The sequence below is a fragment of the Carassius carassius genome, chromosome 1 (assembly GCF_963082965.1).
Source record: "Carassius carassius chromosome 1, fCarCar2.1, whole genome shotgun sequence".
NCBI classification, from domain to species: domain Eukaryota; kingdom Metazoa; phylum Chordata; class Actinopteri; order Cypriniformes; family Cyprinidae; genus Carassius; species Carassius carassius.
In genome coordinates this window covers 12048471-12054215 of record NC_081755.1, presented here as the reverse complement: position 1 = coordinate 12054215, position 5745 = coordinate 12048471, and the positions used below count along the sequence as shown (strand labels likewise).

Genomic DNA, 5745 nt, shown 5'->3' with positions numbered 1-5745 from the left:
CACATGCTGTTGACAATTGATCATTAGTAGGCATTCCAAATGCTAAAATTAAAAACCACCTTTAAAAATGGGTACACTGATAATTCTTAGAATTTATAACCCCCCCCCCCCCCCTACTCTTTTATTTATAGCATTCATTTTTTTTTATTACTATTGTTTTTTATTATTATTATCATTTATTATTTTCTATTTACCTTTTTTGTTAAGTTTTGTAATGGCTGGAGGTTTTAGTGCAGGTGGAACACTTGCTTTGTTTGCAGCTTTTCTTTTTTTAATGGGTGCTTGTTCTGCTGCCTCGTCGTCTGACGAGTATATATGATCTGTACTTGTTTTCTTTCTAGGAAAACAAAGATAAAAAGAACAACTGCACACATTCATTGCCTCTTTGTGTGATGTAGCAAATACTCATAGAAATGTGCTCAATAACTTTTCTGCTGTATTTCTCCTTAAAGGGTTAGTTCAGCCAAAAAATTGAATTATGTCTTTAATTACTCACCCTCATGTTGTTCCAAACCTTTGTTCATCTTCAGAACACAAGTTAAGATATTTTTGATGAAATCCGAGAGCACTCAGATCCTGCATAGACAGCTTTGCAACTACTACCTCAAGGCCCAGAAAAAAATAAGGACTATAGTGGTTCAACCTTAATTATGAAGTGAGGATAATACTTTTTCAACAGTTTTTTTTTTTCTGTGTCAGTCTCTGACATGCATTCATGAGAGGTGCTGATGCAGGAGCCGACATTTTGGCAAAAAAAAAAAAAAGCACTGTTTTAACAATGACTTTAATACCTTCCTGAGATGGTAGTGGCATTGATGTCTATGGGGTATTTTATCAATAATATCTTAATTTTTGTTCCAAAGATGAACGCAGGTCTTGTTGGTTTGGAATGACATGAGGGTGAGACATTTTTGGGTGAATGCTCCCTTTAACGAACGTAGTTCCAGGCAGCTCTCTTGACCACATTACTGTTCCACATCACTTTGCATAGTAAACTGTAATAACAAATTACAGGACTAACAAAAACCAATCAGCCAATCAGATTCAAGCATTCAATGGCCTCGTAGTATTAAACAGATGGAACTTGAAGGCAAATGATGCCATTTTCATTTGTTAAATCATTTCTTTTGTCTTTCTGCGAGGACCTACTTGGGAATCCTTTTTCCAGCAATTTCAGGTTCTGAGTTTATGTCAGAAGTATAGCTGGCCTTCTTCCAATTGTAGGCTACATTCTGAAAAGATGCTGAAAACAAGAAATGCAGGTACGGCTTCATTTTTTAAGCTATGAGATCATGTTTTACAGTGTAAATAAATGATGTGCAAAGATTCTGAAAAATGAAATACAGGGCCCGGTTCCCCAAAACGTTCTTATCGCTAAGTATATCTTCTGTAAGTCACACTTTCATAAGGTTGGTCTGGACCATTCGTAGCTCTCTCTTAGCGTTATTTGAGCTCATGACGCTACTGTACAGCAGTATTTAGAAACCAGCGCAGCGAAGTACAAGTAAAACTATGGTATGTTGACAATTTTGTGGCTCAACAATGATTTTCTGTTATTTTTTAAGACTCATAATAAATTATGTTCGCAATGGATACAGGCCTATTTATGAAGTTGACTTTATGTGGTTACAGAACTAATAAGGTGGTAATTAGCCTAGGCTTTTTCGTAATGTAATTAAAGCGAATTGGCAATAAATTTTTTGATAATTAAAATCTGGCAAACAATTTGGCTCTAAATGGCTAAGATCTTTAAATGGGTAAGCATGGTGGTGTCCAGTAAGCGACCGACTATGGCAGCGATCCAACATGTCCTTGTATTGAATCAACGACGGAGCCGGACACGGAGCCGTTTAGTCCATGTCAGTTTTTTTATTCGGCAAAACTTAAGCCCTTTTGACATTTTGCTTGACGTGGCTGTATTAAAAAAAATCCCCTCCCAAGACAACTCACCTGAGAAGAGATGATGCTGACCCTCAGAGGACCCCAGATGATGCTAACCCAGAGACAACATACAGAACTACCACATTTTGCTATAAGTTTGATTGCATAATTGCTGTTAATATTGTTAATTGTCTGTTTGTTTATGTCTTCTATTGATTTTTCCGATTTTTCTACCGTATGCATAAAGCTACTACTAAATATTTTAGAAACTTAATTTTCTGTAAAGTTGCTTTGCAATGATTTGAATCGTAAAAAGCACTATACAAATAAACTTGAATTGGATTGTGCTCTGGTGCTCTCATTTCTCAGTGCCATCAAAATAAAAGTCCCGCCTCGAACGCATCAGCCAAGCAGAATAGCTGATGCTGATATTTGAAAAATTGGCCTTGGTGATATATTGGTTGACCACTACAGGTAATCTGGGGAAAATCATTGTTTAATTTACAGCATCATTTACTCTTACCAGACTCGTGTAGGATTCTTGCTCTATGTCTGGTCCACCCTTTTTCTGGCTGTGGTGCCTCCATTGTCCTAACACTCTTCAGCAACCTGTCAAGATCTTTATATGGTGGCCACCAGGAGTAGCCATCTGCATACCAGGACAAACTCCAACTCCCTCAAACTCCACGATTAGGTACTTTTTTTTTTTTTTTTTTTGCAAGCCTGAAACCCGTATTTTTTATTAACTCTTAAATGAAACTTAATTTTGAACAATGCATTTGAAATGCATGAACTATGAAGCAAAAAGTGCTGATAAAGAATTACTTCGTATGTAAAAGAGGAATTGAAACGAATTGATTGTGATAGGGGACAAGAAAGATTTTGCTCTCTATTTCCTCAAACTTGCAGAAATCAACTGTTGTTGAGAGGTCATCCACTAAATGAACGCCAAGTGTAGAGGATGGCAGTGGATAGTCAAAAAAGGATTCCTGGTGGTTGAAGGTATTGTAAGCAACATAAATTTCATCCCTTAATGAAATTATGTTTTGCAGCTTAGCAACTTTGCCGCCAATGCAAACGTGACTGTTTGCCTTATCCAATTTCAGAGTGTGTGGGCTTGTTCTCAACTCTTTATATTGTGGAAGGATACAGGAAGAGGACCAGTCGCATGTGGTTTTTTGAGCAGATGTGGCCTGGTTTTGTGAGGTTTTTTGCAGCATCTTTGCATTTCTGAGAGTCTTTTTATCATTTGACTGAGTGGGCATGTTGGTTTCCTCAGAAGTCTTTTGAGTTTGTTTAGGTGATTCTCATACTTGAAAGCACTGAAGTTGTCAAGGACACCATGCTTTTTCCCATCATCTGCAAGATGTACAAGGCAGAGTGCATTGTAGGACAAGAATTGTGGACCATACAGTTGACCAAAGTGAGAGACAAAGAGCACCAGTAAGTCATTGGCATAATCACAGTATTCTTCAATCAAACTGTTGTTGCACACGATGAAGATTCCCACAAAAAGTAGCAAGAAAGTTTTGTACACCTCTGTGTTAAGGAGATCTTTCATCATGACCGGTCCGGTATACAGTAAAAACTGCCTAAACTCGGTTGCCTTCCACCTATCAAATTCTCTCAGTGCCCTTGGTTTCCTTGCAAACTCCATGGGCACACTTCTCCGAGCATTTAACAGTCTTTCTGACAATGTGTTTATTTGAAATCCTGACAGCCTACAAGTCAGAGGACCCATCTTAAGCCACAAGAGAAGAAGCCGTCTCATGATTCCGAGGCACACAAGGTGCATGTAGTCGAGGGGGAAACCAGAGACCATGTTTAGGGATGTTTCTTCAAGAGGTGATGGACCGTGATGATGATCAGCATCTGACTTATTTCTGAAGCTCTCATTAGTTCTTAAAGGCATGTCAGTTCTTGGAAATGGCATTCTGTTTTCTAGGTACAAACCATCCTGTGTGCATTTTTCACATCCGTGATAGCCTGTGTGACCTTTAACATTTTTCAGGAATGCACGGGCAGGTGCATCACAGACCATCGAAGAGAGTATTAAATTGAACATCACTCCATCGAATTCAAATCCACAAAATAACCCTATTGTCACTGGTTCCTCTTGTTTGATGTTTAGCAGTGTCCCTAGGATGGGCCAGAACTGTGTTGCTGAGCTCTTATAGAGAGGCAAACCATCAATGCTGACCTGAAGCTCCAGCATGTGAATGTTGCGCAGAATGTCAACATTCAGATGTAGCACCTCTGCAATTGAATTCAGCACTCCGAAATGGTAATACTGACCACCAGCCTTGTCTTGTATTTCAGGGTTCAAACGCACAGTTCCTAGCAATGTCCTCGAGTCTTTTGGTAGATTTAAACTGTGTAGCCGTAGAATGTTGAGCAATGAATACAATGCCACATGTGTAATTTGGTGTTCAGTAGCCCAGGATGCCAAATCATCATCTAATGAATTTGGATCTGATTCTGATTCTGTATCTGATTCACTGTCATCAGGAACACTTCTGACATCTTCAGTCTCATCAACATGAGAGAGACAGTCCATGAATGTATCGTCATCATCATTTTGACCTTGAACGGTTTTACTGTGCATCCAATCCAATTCTTTCCCCCAAGTTGTTGCCTGTATTGTCTGCAGTTGCTGATCCACCTTGTCCTTTGCTTTTCGTCTCAGTGTCCAATAGGATGGTTCATTTGAAGCCATAGTATTAAGACCTTAATACAAACAAACCCATTTTTGTTGTTGGTTTACTGGCCTACCAAGTCTAATGCATTAACATAATGTGCATACCTTTAGTTGGTTGATGGATGGTAATGGATAACTTTCTGTAGTCAAATTAAACAAAGGACATAGTTAAATGCTGAAATTTAAAATAACTACATAAAAAATAAACAATTACATATCTAAATTTTCAATTGAACTGATGCTTTTTATGGTTATATAAATACTTTACAGTACAATATAGTATATCTGATTTAAATCAGAGATTGACAGTCTTCTGTAATTGAGGTTTAAACATAGATGTAATTCTCTTTTCATCACATTGTGTTCTTTTAAAACACCAGTTGCACCTAAGAGATCTGTTCACATAAAATTATACATTTACACAGACAAAAGTTCGCAACTGGTTAGATGTTCATGTGTTTGAAAGAAATGGTATTAATTAAAGACTGTTTATTTTATGAAAGTAAATTTTCACTGTACATATATTCAATGTAAGTCTTTTCACAATTGTGTGCATCAAATCAGCGTATTAAAATGATTTCCAAAGAATCATGTGATCACAGAAGAATTCTGTTCTGCTCTAAGGTTGTATTTATTTGATCCAAAATACAGAAAAAGGGTAATATTGTGAAATATTATTGGAAATTAAAAATATGGGTGTCTTATTTTAATATACTTTGATATATATATTATTATTATTATTATTTTTTTTTTTTTTTTTCTGTGATGCAAAGCTGGTTTTTCAGCATCATTACTTCAGTATTCAGTGTCACATAATCCTTCAGAAATCCTTCTAATATGATGATTTATTATCAGTGTTGAAAACAGTTGTGCAGCTTAGTATATGTATTTTATGTATTTATTTATTTTCTTTGGAAACCATTTATAATTTTTCAGGATTCTTTGATAAAAAGTTAAAAACAACAGCACTTATTTAAAATAGAAATCATATGCAACAATAACAATAATGGCATGCTTGGTGTCAATCTAATCTTCAGGTGAGAGTTGAATGGCGCTTAGTGTCTCGCGAGATTTTAATTGGGTTTCCTCTGTTTCAAGGCATTCGATTGGCTGGTAGGTGCTGATGTCGCGCTGCAAGAACAACATGGCACGGGTTCAAAGCTTTA

At 36.9% G+C, this 5745-nt stretch overlaps 1 long non-coding RNA gene across 2 annotated transcripts; it reads left to right on the top strand.

Annotated features, from left to right (window-relative positions):
• The first annotated feature begins 3044 nt into the window (after window positions 1-3044).
• LOC132152718 (uncharacterized) lies at window positions 3045-5745 on the top strand. 2 transcript variants are annotated; one of them, XR_009436575.1, is made up of 5 exons: window positions 3045-3324; window positions 3602-3726; window positions 3827-3930; window positions 4016-4165; window positions 5678-5745. It is a non-coding gene; the product is annotated as an uncharacterized LOC132152718 (long non-coding RNA). The 2 variants fall into 2 exon arrangements; XR_009436572.1 differs by lacking the exon at window positions 3827-3930 and having other exon boundaries at window positions 3053-3324.